Source organism: Vulpes lagopus, chromosome 20 (genome assembly GCF_018345385.1).
Source record: "Vulpes lagopus strain Blue_001 chromosome 20, ASM1834538v1, whole genome shotgun sequence".
Classification (NCBI taxonomy): Eukaryota; Metazoa; Chordata; class Mammalia; order Carnivora; family Canidae; genus Vulpes; species Vulpes lagopus.
Genome location: NC_054843.1, coordinates 20,293,143 through 20,309,347, shown reverse-complemented (window position 1 = coordinate 20,309,347; position 16,205 = coordinate 20,293,143). Strand labels below are relative to the sequence as shown.

The following is a 16,205-nucleotide window of genomic DNA, read 5'->3' as shown; positions in this document are numbered from 1 at the left end:
AATCATTAGATATCCAATCACTGTAGAATAATCTTGTATGAGGAAGCTTTGTGAGACTGATAGAAATTACTGGAGGCTTCTCATCAGCAGCCAACACTCTCAACAAGTAGAATGAGTGCCTCCATTGTACAGAGGTATCTAGGCAGCACACTATTGTAGACCACCACATGTGCTGCTCAGAAATTCTTGTTGCATGTGTTGAAGTCAACATTTATGGAATTGTCCATTCCAACATTCTGGTTAAGATCATTTATAGAAAAAAAAATTTAAAAAGATCATTTATAGAGAATCTCACATGAGGAAGATGAATGGAATAACACCTCTGTTGCTGGATCTTAAGTTCATGATTGCTACTTCCTCTCTGAAATTAGCTTCCTCCTCTGCTGGTATCACTATTGGTAATAAAAGCTTAATACCTGAGCACCATGTGCTTCTCAGACTATCTGCTGCTGTACCACTCCATTGGTTATCATAAATCAGGAGGTGAATTAAGGAGATGCATCATCAGATCATCTTGGTACTAAACATATTATTTTGTGCCTCCATTATGTAATAAAAATGCGAACTTCTTCTTAGGGATAAGGTAAATTGCCCCTTCCTGGATGCTGTGATTCCTTTTCTTAATTACTTTCCACCTTGGCATAAGTTATCTGTCAGTAAATGTACATCATAGATAAATGGGAATGCTGAAGTATTTAACTATTGGGAACCAAGGTTCCTAAAGTAAGAAAACCTAAAATTTTATATTTGGCATATATACATTATCTAAATGCATCACCAGGGGTTTTGATAAATTGAGCCATTCATACTTCTACTCCTTGTTTTTCTGACCCATTTTACTCAGCCTATTGGGTACAGGGCACTATGCAATATTTAGGGATTTAAGCTGTGAGATTCTTTCTGAAGGAAGGCACCTCATCATTATTATGATTAAAATATATTATTTTTATGATGGTTCTTCAAATACATTCTTAAAAGGGATTTTCATCTCTCTATTTGACAAGCAGCCTCTGAGTAGCATGGTATGTGATAAGATTGGGAGACCCAGTTCTGTTCTGGCAAATGTATAACCATCAATACTTTGTGCAGGGGAAAGTCCTGATATGTAGCATTTGCCAATTTCCACATCATAAGTACTCCCACTGTGGCCAATTTCAAGCTACCAAAGTAACATCCGCTAGCTTGCAATTTTCCTGAACTTTTAAAGATTGACTCTCTAACGAGAGAGCCTGGGTCAGCTTCATACACCAATGAATGGATCCCAGTGGCATGTGCATGTTTCTACATTCCTTTTTCTGTAAGTTTTGTCTCTTATCCATTGCAATATTATGCAGGACTTTGTGTTGATGAAACACACATAAACCTACACACATAGCACTGTAAACCAATGAAGAGTGGTGCTGGCTTAAGCCCTCAGGTCAGGAAAAACTGATTCCTGGATATATGTCAATTTCAAGCAAGATGAATCACTGCCATTTCTTGAAGAATGCTATTCTACTTGACTAATTCAGTGATCCAAAGCAGCTGGTTAATTGTTTTGGGGTAATGATGTTTTGTAAGAGGCTCAGCCACTATCACTGGCTGAGCCAGTAACTATCACTGGCCAATTGACATTCATTGGTGGCGATAGCTGGATCAGACTTGTTGAGTAGTGCCCAGGCTGTTGCAGTCATGCAGAATCTGCATTCTTAACATCTATGTTCTCCAAAGATGAGTCCTGTGTGCCTACAGTGTACTAGTCAATGACCAGCTGACAGCACTTTGTCTATTTTACTGTTTAGTGACTCTTCCATTGAAGAAATTAGTTTTTGTTAAAAGGCAATAAAAGAAAAAAAAATAAAAAATAAAAAAAATAAAAGGCAATAAGAGGAATTTACACTTTGTTTGCATATACATAGGTTCATCCACATGCTTCTTATGCAGACATCCTTGTCCTCGTAGTTTTTCCATTTTTGTGTTTCCATAACTCTGATAATCCAAGAGCAACATTCAAAATTGCCCAAGTTTGTGTATATGTTAAGATTGGATCACTTTTTTTTTTTTTTTAAATCTCAAACCAAATGAATGACAGTGTTTGTCCCCAGTGGTGTCTTCTAAGGCCACCTGAGCTTGCATCCACATACTGAAACAACATGTCCATGAACCAACTCTGACTTTTATCCTTCTCTCTTAGTCACAAAACCCAATAAACCTTTCTAGACCCCATCAGTATTACCAGTGCAGCTTTAGGCTTGAGGTAATGGAGAGACAGTGAGCAGCAAAACAGATGGCATGATTTTCCAAATCTGCTTGATCAGTTTAATTGTAAGATTCAGCAAACTGATGCCTTGGCTATAATACCATCTTAATAGGGATTATCAGTAGGCTAGCCCATTATATGACTTGATGGGATTGACCATACTCAATATATGGGAAATTCCTGCTGCATGATCACTTACATTCCATTATCAGATATTCCATTTATACCCGGACTCTGTAGCACTACTGAAACTATTTACATAAATCTCTGCTGCAGAGGACATGACCTTGTTTCTTAACTAGGGATCTTCATTATAAAGCTGAACTTGAGGTTTGTTAAAACCTTTCACAGGACATTTTCTCAGCACAGATAACTAACTCTAATATTATAGGATTTCTTAGACTATATGATCCAAAATGCAGACCTGTGTGCACCATGCCACAGACCTTCTGTAGAGATTTTCTTGCTCTGGGCCTCAATAAATCTGATAGCTTTCTTCAAGCCTTGTTCAGTAAATATATCTGAACAGCACTCTGAGATATGAAGTATGCTAGATCCAGAACCTGATAAGACCCGTCATGTGTTGTGCTTTTTTCTTAGGGGAGAAGTTACATAATGCAAGAATTTTCTTTTTTTTTCCTTTTCAAGAAGTAAACCAGAATGCCACTAATAATTGAATTCTTAAAAATTTAAGTGATATATTGGGCATAGGAATATTTATAAGGTTATCTCCAACTTTAGGGGAACATGCATGTTACAAAGGCCTCTGATGTGTTTGCTGCATCTTGCTTTTCTGGCCCAATTATAATAATGTCAAAAATAGAATGTGCCAATATGATGTGCTGTTGAATGTCTAGATGGTTCAGATTCCTTTGGTCTATACAATGAAAACAGGCAGGAAAGTTATCACAGCCTTTGGCTAAAACTATTAACATGTATTTTTTGTCTATCACATGTGAATGTGGCCAGTGAATGCCTCCTCTTTGATAGAAATAGGAAATGATGCTTTTGACAGGTTGAGGACCATGTGCCGTGTTCTGAGGCTATTAATTTGGACTAGCAAAGATGATATATCTGACTCTACAGCTACAACAAGGGCTCACACTTGCCACATGGTAAGTTAAATGGCAATATTGTGGGGACAATAATTCTTGCATATTTACATTAATTGCATTTAATCTCTGGCATTTCTCTGGCTCATGATAATTGCTTTCAATTTGGTCTCTTGGCCAAGTAGGGGGAGAGGCATTTTCACTGGTTTCTCTTCACTATCTCTACTCTATAAACCTCAAAATTATATGTGGATCTGTCAATTTTCAAGTCTGTTCATTGCACTCATACATTTTATGTATGTATATGTATGTTTGAGTTGTGTGTGTGCGTGTGTGTCATGAATACTGGATTCATTTAAAACCTGACACATGTATGCCTCAACTCTAAATGATGCTTTGAAAACCCTGCAAGTACTTCAGTATCAATGACTATTCCTAACAGTCATTGAAACCTTGTGTTTTCAAGTGGATTAAATGGCTTAGACTCCTTTGAAGGAAAACTGCCAAAATCATTACAGGATACATTTGCCTTTGTATTGCAGAATCATTTCTCATGGGAATTTGGTCTCTCATTTAGAATCTGAAAATCGATTCAACCTCAGCACCTGGACAAGGGGTCATGACATTTTATTAGAACGGTTTCCACAGACTCCTGATTATTCATTCTTAATTTCATTTGTTTGCATAGATTGAGCAATATGCTGGTGGTTACCAGTTTGCCTTGCCTCTCAGAATATTGTTTTTATAACCACCTCCATTGCTCTCTGTCATTCTACCCACCCTCCTGTTTGCCATTGTGGTACCTTCCCAGTATAATAAGGTGTCTGCCTTTTGATTCATACTTAAATATCAATAGGTGACCTCTATTAATTCAGGATTTAATGCTTCTTTTCTCTCAGAGATTCCAGCTCTGTAATAATATCTTCAATAGTTGTAGCCTACAGAGGAAAGCTTTTAAATGAAGTGTGTTTTAATTGAGTAATAAAACCTCAGGTTAAAACTACATTTTGTGTTTGGAAAATCACTGAGTGTGCAATATCTAGAGAATGTCATACAAGATTACCTTTTAAGACTAAACTAATGAAAAGCATGTGCCTGGTATATTTAAGACATATGGAATATACACATACTAATATATATAATGTATATATGTGTGTGAGAATGTGTATGAACATGTATGAAATACATATATGAAGTTTTTATATGTGAATATTTATTTCATATATATAGGTGTGTGTGCATATATATGTGTATATATATGATATATATATATGATAGGTCTATTCCGATATATATCTGGATATAGATTCTGCAGGAATAGACCTTGAAGAAGCTCAAGAGCAAATGTAAGAACTTTAATTTTACCTTACATGAAGTATGAAGTAATTGTAGAATTTTGATAGGATGACTGACATCATCTTTCTTAAAATAATCTGTCTCCTGTTTTGAAATTATACTGTAGGGAGTGAAGGGTAGAAGCATTAAGTTCAATTAAGAACCTACTGCAGGAATCAAATGAAAAATGGTGGTTATACTTTGGACAATAGCATCCAAATTTGTAGTTATCGGTCAATAATGGATATATCTGAAAGTAGAAACGGTGGAATTTGCTGAAAGATTGAGTGTATATACAGTAAGAGAAAGTGAATATTCAAGGAAAATGGTAATGTTTTGGAATGAGCAAAGTAAAATGAAATTGCCATTGATATGATAGGGAAAAATGTGAGAAGTAGTAAGTTTTAAGCAAAGTGTAGTGGTTTGTTTTTGGACAACCCAGGTTAAGATATAATTTAGAGATACAATTAGTGACAGTGAATAGGTTACTTTTAGAATTATGTAGTTATGGCAAGGGTTCACAACTGAAAACATAATTTTGCATATAATTCACATATTGCTGTTATTTTTAAAGCAAAAGCGTAGATAAGATGACAAAGTATGTGTGAATAGTAAAAGACCCAAGAAACAAGCTCTAGGCCCACGGCTACAGTGGTTTTTTTAGGGATTATGGAAGGATGGACTGATTGAAGGAAATTCAAATTTGTTTTAAATCATTTTGTGAGAATATATTTAACTGTCATCTGCAAATTTTTGAAAAATCCATTTCTCTTTTCCAAGTGAACAAAGGAGTAGATACGACATGATAATGGATACATCAAAATGATTAGGTCACCCAGTAGATATTAGAGCAGATCTCTGAAATACAAATGAACACATCCATTCCCAGGTGTACCTCACATTATTACTGTGTTCACTTGTTTTTTTGTGAGGAGAATACCCTGAGTTAACCAAGCCCCCTACTCATCCTAAGCACTCGAATCTAAGGTATTTTTCTTAGAACTGTTTTGGGACTTAAAAATATTAGCAAGAGAGAAAATAGCAGAAGCTACCATGAGTTTTAAAATATAAAACCATAATAAAATAAATAGATGTGAGAAAACATAGTAATGATAATATATAAAGATTGTTATACAAATGAATAAATAAGAATGTATGCAGATTTTCTTATAGACCAAGTATATCTGATTTCCAACTCTTCCTAATTGTTAAAGACACAAACAAATTTTTGCTGAATATTTACAAGGTGTAGTAAATATTATTGGTGATTTTTTGGATCAATGTCTAAGATACAGTTTCTGCCTTTAAAAGATATACAATCAGGGAAGACACATATGTAACTAACAATATCCATACCCTGAATATAGTGATAAGCACATCTGAGAACCTATAGGAAAATAAATATTTTTGGAACTGCTTGCATGCAGTATACATGAAAAAGGATAAAATCTTGCCTCTGCTCATGGATGTGTGGATATGGTGAAATAACTTTATCCTATTACTCATATGCTTTATATTGGAGTATTATTTTAGAGAAATGAATAAACTCATTGAGCAATCATTTGAACACATGGGTGATGTTCTATTTGAGGTCCTAAGATCAAGCTTAGGGGCAAAGGCACTGCTGGAACTCCATAGAACAGTAATGTGTGTACCTACCACCAGTGACAGACTGGCACAGTGGGGTTCATCTGCAGTTTTCCTTCTGGGAGAAATCTCAAAGGGGCTTCAACAAAGTAGTAACCACTGTGTAACCTGGACCTACATCTTCCCTTTCTAGTGGGTTCAAAGAAATCTCTATAATCAGTTCCTCAAAATTGGAAGTGAGCTCACTCTGAGAAAATTGACAAATGTTTGTTTACCTGCTGGGTGGAAAAATTGAAAAATATCAACCTAAAGACATATTTGTTTTGATCTTGTATTGTGCTTGGTGATTACACAGTAATTGGAAACTGGCTATATGGCAAAAAATCAGGAGGCAGCCCATACTCAGAGGGACTCATTGCTGGCAAACAGCTATTTCTTGCTGCCAAAAGTTTCCTGCTCACCACAAATCTGGGTGACTCCAGGATATTTATACAAGCTGCAGCTGTGGCACAGTTAATGGCTGAAATACTGGAGAGAATCTCCACATTTCTACAAGTATTTCAGGGATTCAAATAGGACCTAGCTAAAATAAGACATGTTTTGATTTAATTCACCTTAAATTTGGGTTTAAGCAAAAAGCTTTTACTGGAAGGATGTTTGGGTGGGATTTTTGGAATATTATAAGCCTCTTAAGTCATGTTAATGCAAGTATACTAGGAAGCTCCATGTTTATTAGAAACCTCTTTGCATCTGTCACAAAAAAGTCATATATTTCTGTTTAAATAAATCATCACTCAATTCAATGTATGGTGGCATATTCAAAAATAGAAGAAGTCAGGATGTCAAAAAAAATGAAACAATGTTAACTTTATTTTTTATTTTATTTTATTTTTTTAAAGATTTTATTTATTTATGAGAGATGCAGAGAGAAAGCCGAGACACAGGCAGAGGGAGAAGCAGGCTCCATGCAGGGAGCCCGATGTGGGACTCGATCCTGGGTCTCCAGGATCACTCCCTGGGCCCAAGGCAGGTGCTCAAACGCTGAGCCACCCAGGGATCTCCAACAATGTTAACTTTAAAAAAAGTTTGTATGGCCAGAAGTTACAAGTGTGAAGTATGCTACAGATGGGTTTTCAATGCATATGGAAACAGTTTGCATGTCTCAAACAACAAAAATAAATATGATTCAAAGTAGGCGATGGTTTCACATGGTCCATCAAAATTTAATGGAGAGCAGTAGGAACTAAGCATAAAAGATAAAAGGAGATGTATATGCTTTCTTCCACCTAGGAGAAGTGTCCCATTCAGCAGTCATAATTAAACATTGACACTAAGAACTTTCCAGAGTATAAATCCATATATGCAGGGAGCTTTATAGGTTTTGGTCTTTGCTCTGCCAGCAGTACCTAAAAGAGTGTGTGGCTTAAGTGGTGCTCACTACATATTTATATAAGCTTGAACAAATGAGTGAAGCTGGGAATATGGGACCCTTATGTAAGTCAAAACAAAACAAAAACACATAAAATGGAAAATAAACTATTTGTAACAAGGTAGAAAGGCACATTCTTTTGAAAGTGAATTAAAAATAAATACCAGGTTGAATCCAAGGAGACATTAGATAGGACAGACACCTAATATTTTTTGAGGTGCCCTTAAACCTCCTATGACCCCCTTCCTTGAGAGAGACATGGTTCACAATTTTCCTGGATACATAATTACCTGCCTTAGTGCATCCAATTCCATCTACCTGCCTGCCTCTTTTTGACAGTGTCTGAAAGTTCAATACTTTATTTTCCTCTTAAATTTTGTGTATTCCATTCACTTAGAGTTAGCTTTCTAGCTAGTTAAATAAACCCATTATCACTATATTGATATTACTGACACTGAAAAAATATACTTAGCTAAAAAACCCTGGTATGTGTGTATCTACATATAGTTTAGCTTGCTAACTAGTTAGCTGATAGATGGATAGATAGATAGATAGATAGATGATAGATACACAGATATGTAGAGATAATATGTATAAACATATAGGTAGTTCCAGATTTTTAGAGGTCTTTAAATTTCAAAATGAAAATGAGCAATACAGCCATCTCTACTGTTCTAGAAGTTGTTTATTAATTTGTATTAAAAGATGGTTCTCTAGTTACCCTGAAATATTATTAAACTCCAGTCATATCCACTGTTTCTTATTAAAAAAACTGATGTTCATTAATAGTGATAGTGCTGAAAGTTCCAGATTCCCTTGAGATCATTTTCACCCTGCATAAAGTGAACCTGGGACAACTCATACTTAAAATGTCAAGTTCTAGATCATATGAAGATTAATTAAAATCTTTTTTCGAGGGCAGCCCCGGTGGCACAGCGGTTTAGCGCCGCCTGCAGCCCAGGGCGTGATCCAGGAGACCCTGAATCTAGTCCCATGTCAGGCTCTCTCCATGGAGCCTGCTTCTCCCTCTTGCTGTGTCTCTGCCTCTCTCTCTCTCTCTCTCTCTCTCTCTCTGTGTGTGTGTGTGTGTGTGTCTAGGAATAAAAAAAAAAATAAAAAATCTTAAAAAAAATGTTTTCTATAATAGGCCACTTCATACAGTGGGAATGATTTCAGGAAATAATTCAGTTACTGTATTATAACCATTGACCACTCATCTAAATCAATCTCATAATTCATTTTTATGATAACAGAATGTCATAGGGCTCTATCTTCACTTTTCTATGTTCTGCAATACAAAAAGAATGAATGGCCTACTGTTTCAAAATGTCTTGACACTTTGGAAAGCATAATCCACTTCTCATGACTTTATTCTCATTCAAATATATCCATTTATTATTTTCTTTTTTTCCACTTATTATTTTCAAATCAATTGAAGCACAAAGTCATATCTACTTTGGGGAATTTAATATTATTATTATTATTATTATTATTAATTATTATTATTATGTGAAGTAGATTCCAGGCCTAGTATGGAGCCTGAACTCACAACCCTGAGATCAGGACGTGAGCTGAGCTCAAGAGTCAGATGCCCAACTGAGCCACCAGGCACCCCTACTTTAGGGAATTATCATTCTGATTGATGTCCTCCACCTATGTGGAAGATTGTGTAAAAACATTAATTTTCTCACTCTCTGGTCAAAGTTTGAGGAATCCTCAGGGCCATGGCAGATCAATTTTCAATGATCATATATTTTATATCAATTATGATATTAATTTATGTAACTTCAAACCCTTCATCAAGTATTTCCCCTGAACTATCTTTTCTGACTCTATATTATTGCAGGGATTTCCTCTTGCTGCCATGACAGAAAATTGGCACCAGATTTACTGTCTAGAAAAAAAAAAAAAAAGAAACCAACCTCAAAATAGACAAAGCATATGAGCCAACTATTTTTATAATTGAACAACAGCTTTGCTGGACTGTATTATTTGGCAAAAGTTAATTGCATGAGATGAACTCCAAGGTCATTCCTCAATAAACTCGGCATTCTCCCTGTTAGGGCTTGAATCTGGAAATAGGAAGATAAGTCCCAAATGGAACACCCAACCTCAGGGAGCTTAGGAGGCTGCTAAAGCTGATGGAAGTGGCAGAGCAAGACATGTAAGAAGAAGCTACATAAGTGGTAAGGAGATGATTCTAGATTTTTCGTTGATTCTTCATCAGAATACGTTAACCGTTCTTGACTGAAGCCTCAACTACACTTGCTAAGTGTGAGACTCTAAAAGGCTGTTGACATGCTGGAATTTTCTTCAAGGTGAAATCAGGTCAAATTCAATGTCTCATTAAAAAGGAAGCACGAGGGGGAAAAAAGCAAGCACAACTGCAGTTAGCCAGAGAAGATTCGGCACATCCATCAGACAAAGTAGCTGACAGAGTTTGACTCAGTGAATTGTTGTTATATCCTAGATACTTAAGGGTAATATGATCAGTACAAAGGCAAGTGTACAAATAAAGAAAAAGGGGGCAGGAATAAACCATGTAAGTAATTGTTAAACAATTAGAGAAGATATTTACACATGTATAATAATGGAGAATTAATAAGGAAATGTGTTTAGTGTATTGAAATTTGTGAATTAATTCACAAATAAATAAATAAATCTGAATAAATGACTTCTAGAGGAAAAAAAAAAAGGAAAACTATTTTCTCTCCTCTGTAATCCCTCCCCTCAAGAGTGAATGTAGCAGAATATGACTGTATTACATGGCAAAGGGAAGGAATTTTGCAAGTGTAATTAAGGTCTCTAAATAGTTGACTTTCAGTTCATTAGAGAAAGATTATTTTATCTCAGCCAGACATAATCAGATGATTATTTAGAATACAGAAGAAGCCAGAGAGATTGAAAGCAGTAGCAGGCTTTTTTCTGTTGATCCTGAAGAAGTGAACTATGGTATGGTGGAGGCAGCCATGTGGCAGGAAACTGCAAGTGGCCTCCAGCCACTGAGTACCTCAGTTCTATACCTGCAAAGAACTTATATATACTGACAATCATTTAACTTGAAAATGGACACAGTGCCTCTGATGATATTGCTGATTTGCTGACATCTTGATTTCAGCCTTATGAGATGCTGAGCAGAGGACTTAGCTATCCTGTGTGCAGACTCCCGGCCCACAGAAACTGAGCTAGTAAATGTGTATTGTGTTAAGCCACTAAATTTGTCAGAATTTGCTACACAGCCATAGAAAACCAGCAGTAGAGATTAAAAATGAAAACCTGTCTAGCTTTTAATATAAAGCTCACAGAACCTTGATGATAAATCTATACAAGGAGAACATTAAAATAAAGGAAAAGAAAAATGACAAGGCAGCAGTTTATTAAGACTTCATATACCTAATACACCTAAGATAATCAAATAATGTAATTTATTAGCAATTGAGATTTTTATCCTTAGAGACCCCAGGGGTATCTTTTCTCCTAAATTAACAATTTATGTGGGAAAAATTTCAGTAGCTGAAAAATAGAAGTTTGGTAACCAGAAAAGTCTAGATGATATTGTAATAAGAGTCTAACTCCAAATGTCAGTGCCTACATACAATACCAGCAGAATATTAACTCGGAAGTTCTAGTGGGAAGAAGATATCTCTCTAGGGCCAATGGCCAATGTCCTTCCCTGTGGTGACTCAAGTATTCTGGCTGTGTATTTCTTATATCAAGGAAGATGTGTGCCATGGACAAACAGAATATAAGCTAATTGCCATGAAAGCAAAGTTTTTATGTGGACATAGGAAATCAGGAGAAGATACACTAATGGAATGTTTCCCAGTTTAACATTTTCTAACATGCTTTACAGAGAATGTATTATTTGAGCTTGTTTTTAGTAAACTGAGACATCTCTAAGACTTAAATGTCTTAAAGTTCAGTTCTGCAAATATTTCAGATCTGATCCTCTGCAGAAGCACATCCCAAAACCCAAGTCACTCTAGGGAAAACTATTTACACCATAGATAAAAGATAAATAATTTATAATTTGATATGAAAGAATTAGAACAAGGAATTTATAAGAAAGGCTTATAAGCTAATGGGAAACATTGTAAAAATATAAGTAGGAGTTTCATATATGGGTTGTAAATGTTATAGTCTGAATGTTTCTGTATCCCCAAAGTTTATATACTGAAAACCTCATGCCCAAAGTATGATATTATGAGGTGGGGCCTTCTGGAGTTGCTTAGGTCATGAGTGTGGAGCCCTCCTCATGAATGGGATCAGTGTTCTTATAAAAAAAAAAAAAAGGCCCCAGACAGGTAGTTTGTTTCTTCCATTGACTGAAGAATTTCACAGTCTATATCCCAGAAAAAGGCCTTCACCATATACCTTAATTATTGTCAAGTTAGTATCACTTTGTCACAGATAAACAATAAACTCATACTATTCCACATGGTGTGAAATCAGGCAGTGTCAATCCTTGGCCTGACAATTTTCATGCTTGGTATCTATACCTTCTTGTAAGGATTATGCTTACTCACAAGACATGTAAAGCAAATTTAACTAAATATGAAATGATTTATATTATACTGCAATTTTTTTATTTGGAGTGATTCTGCAATGGTATCTATATATTATTTATCTTATTCTAAAATCTAGCATTGGTCAGAAATACGTGGTGTCAGCTTCTATACATCACACTTTTGTGACCATAGGATAAAGATTGGCAAAGAAATATTATGAATTTATAAAGAAGTAAAACATCAAGAGAGGAAGTGTCAGCTCAGAAGACACAGCACCCTGTCTCAAGTAGACAAACAAATGACATGAGACCATGTTAATCACAGTCTAATTAGAGCAATTAAGGCAAGTTGAAGTACACATTATAGGCCAAGAACCAAAACAATGCAGTGTACAAATCCTGGCTAGAAGCCTGAGAGTATTAAGGGAGAGATGTAGAAAAAACAAATCAATAGGACACAAATTTAAGTGTGGACAGTGTATTCCCAAAACTTCAAAGAACAGGGCTTAGACATGATCTAGTTCCTAGTTTTATGGATAGACATACAAAGTTCTGTGTTGTCCAGGTAAGCATAAACAGCAATGGAAAGTCAGGTTATGTTCACTCACTCTAGAGAAACTATTTGTTCTGGCCTGGAATTGTGCTTCCTATTTGTGAGATTTCTTGTATGCTGAAGGTTGTTTGCTGGTGGGTGGCTTGTAGCAGCTGTTTGTGACTACAGGCCTTGAGTAGAAGCAGAAACAGACAGTAAGACTTCCTGGGAGATCCATCGTTGATCACTCTGCTTCTTTTATAACATTGCCTACCAGAGCCTGGACCTGTAGACTAGGTTCTGAATATGCTTCAGCAAGGAGTGTAAAATATGTCTATTCATGTTTTTCATAATACACACACACATACACACACACACACACACCACCACCATGGTGGAAAGTGAGAGAAAGTGGTCGTTAATTAACTCCATTTGTTAAAAAAAAAAAAAAAAACAGCAAATTCTCACAAAATGAAAATATTCCTCATGTTTAGTATGCAACTTCAAACAATTTTTAAATGAATGCCAGAAATGCTTTCTGATGTTTACGTGAAAAATATAAAGGTATATCTAAATTTTATCTGAAAAACTTTATAGAAAATATTTTTTATAACTCTTCAATGTTCTATATACATAGGAACATGATAAATATATTGAGTAATTGTTTCATCAAGATACAAATACTTCTGATCCATAGTCAGATGTGTTATCCATTGTGCCACTGGCCCCATAAGATACAAATACTTATATTGGTTTTCTCTTTTATAAACCTATAGGTCAGAATCATATAACCACAAATCCAACTCTTCGAGAGATTTTAGATGTAGAGACATTTAGTAGAGTTCCAGTTCAGTAACAAAGTATGCATTATAAATTTAGCGTCCCCAACAAGAAGAAAGTTATCTTTTTATCTATCAATCTATTTATCTACATCTACCTACATAAGTATATATATATATATATATTCCTTAAGTAGATATTCCATAGTGAGTAGTAAATTCTGATTAAATGCTGAATGTAAAATGCTGTCTGTTAAATATAGAGAAAGTACATCTTGATAGGGACTACTTTTTGCCTAAAAAACTCTAAACTGTCAGCAATATTGACAGTGAAAGATATGAGCAAGACAGAATATAAAATGGTTATCAACTAAAACACTTCAGATTGCAAGCTATGGCTTTAGAACAAGTTCAAATTGCTTTTCAAACTCTATATTGGCTTTTTCTCTATGTGCCCTCAGCGCCTCAAACTATCTGAACATCTGATAAGAAATGGAAGCACTGAGCTGGTCTGTTCTGATTTTTGTGTACTATTTTTTTGTCAGAGAAAACAGCTGCCAATGTTTTATGCCCAGAAATATTTCCCCTTTTAGTGTGTGTAAACAAAGTCAGAAAGTTCAACTAACTAAATAAATGCTCTACTTTCCTTAAATATTTATATGTATATTAAAATACTTCATTAAAAAAATACTCCTCCTATGTTTATAAAGTATTAAAATTTTAACTAAAATAGAGATTCAGCTGCAGCCCAAAATACAAATAGAGATCACAGCAACATATTGACGATAAAGAAGAAATAATAAGTACCACTAAATATTGTGAAGTCAAATTGGCAATTATCTTTGTTAGTAGGACAAGGTAGTGGCTCAGATAATATTGCATGTCATTCAATGGCTCATTTTTATTGGTCTGGTTATATATTATCCTATTTTGTTCCTGCATATTTATAGTTTTAATTATATTTTAATACTATCTTGTTAAATTAAATATGCATTCCTTGAGCACATAACCAGGCATTGAGGAAGAAAAGCTGAATGTGAAAGACTCTTTAATGGAAGGTGGAAAATACTCTGCCATTAAGATTTTATTATTTTAATCCAGAATACAAAGAGCTAGCACATGAATAAATGAAACAATAGTATTTTTAGATTAATATGTTTCTTCTCATTGAGTGTACTGAGATTCCACAAACCAAGAAAGTTTTGTCAGTCTTATAAATTCCCTTTATGTTTTTTGATGAAGGAATATCAAGTGTGGTGTGATATATTTCACAAAAAGCACAGAAACACATATAGAAAAAAAAAGTAGTAAATATCTTAACAACAGTAAGCAAAATATAGCCCATGTCTTCAAATAAACATGAACATGTATATAGAAGGAGGGATGGCAGGAGAATGAACAAGCGAAGTTAAGCAGGAGATAAATCATAAAAGGTCTTATATACCATTTAAAGTGCTTCACTTTATGATAAAAATAATATGTGAGTAAACTATGACTCAGGCAAGGATGATCAATGAATGTTCAATCTAGAAAAGTCAAAGTTTAATGAGTAATAGAATATTAACACTGTCTCAAAAACCTCTAAGATTATTAAAATCAAAAAATAAAAATAAAAAAGTAGTGACTACATAGTAACTGCTCAACACTTTATGTGATCAAAATTAACTTGACAAATAATATTAATTAAATCATGTGCCTCTAGATGTGCTACCTTGAGAAAAACACGGCATCATTTACATGATTTTTCAGCCAAAAAATTAAAACCTTCCCCTTAATCATAAAAAAGCACTAGAAAATCAATAATTAAGAAGTAAATGATGAAATAAAAAATGGTTTGTATTTTTCAAAAATGTCAAATGTATGAGACACAAAGAAAAGTTGTGAAAAAATTTCAGATTAAAAGAGACTAACGTGAATGAGGACTAGATGCAATAAAAAATTCTAAACATAAATACATACAGGAAAAAAATAATTACACTGAAGGATATTATTGGGGAAAGTGATATATTAGAAATGTGACTGTAGATAATGAAATGCTAAAATTAAGTAAAATAGAATGCCTTTGAATTTTAAGATTATAGTTGCATAGAAAATATCTTTATTCTTAATAGATATGCAGTGAAGCAGTCAGGGGTAATGATGCACAATACATGTAATATACTCTAAAATATTTTATAACAAATACTATGAATAATGTAGGTGGTGAGGGGAAGAGGGAGAAGGGAGAGAATGCTAAAACAAATCTGGCAAAATGTTAACAATTTTGAGAAAAGGGTATATGGCACTGTGCATGCATCAAGGACAATGAATTAGTAGAGATACTGCTGATTACAGAGTCTCTAGGTTATAGACTTCAAGTGAGTGATGATGATATGCTTCCATTAAACACTGGGAGCAGTAATGGAAAGAAGCAGAATCAAGAACATGGTGATTTACTGTCAATAGCCAAGGGGGAAGGGAGTAAAAGAAGGTACCAAGGCATTTGATACAGTCAGCTCTTTTGATGGTGATGTCAATCAGTGCAGTAAGGAACCTAAGACAAGAAACCCAGAGAGAGGAAGTATTCATGGGTATGAGATGTGAAATGCCTACAGTACTATTATGTAAGAAAAGCCAATAGATACCGATCTACATGGATTTATAATTCAAGGGACAGATATTGTGGAAATATAGTTTATAGCTCAGAGTTTATCACTGGAAATATGATTTTAGAATCATAGCAATGAGTGAAATCCACTGATAAAC

General features: G+C 34.7%; 1 long non-coding RNA gene across 1 annotated transcript in view; it reads left to right on the top strand.

Moving 5' to 3' along the window:
• Positions 1 to 9,741: 9,741 nt before the first annotated feature.
• The window catches only part of LOC121479534, a 79,963-nt gene continuing 73,499 nt past the window's right edge, over positions 9,742 to 16,205 (top strand). Inside the window, exon 1 of the long non-coding RNA XR_005984746.1 lies at positions 9,742 to 9,828. This is a non-coding gene — a long non-coding RNA (uncharacterized LOC121479534). The remainder of the gene's footprint in view (positions 9,829 to 16,205) is intronic.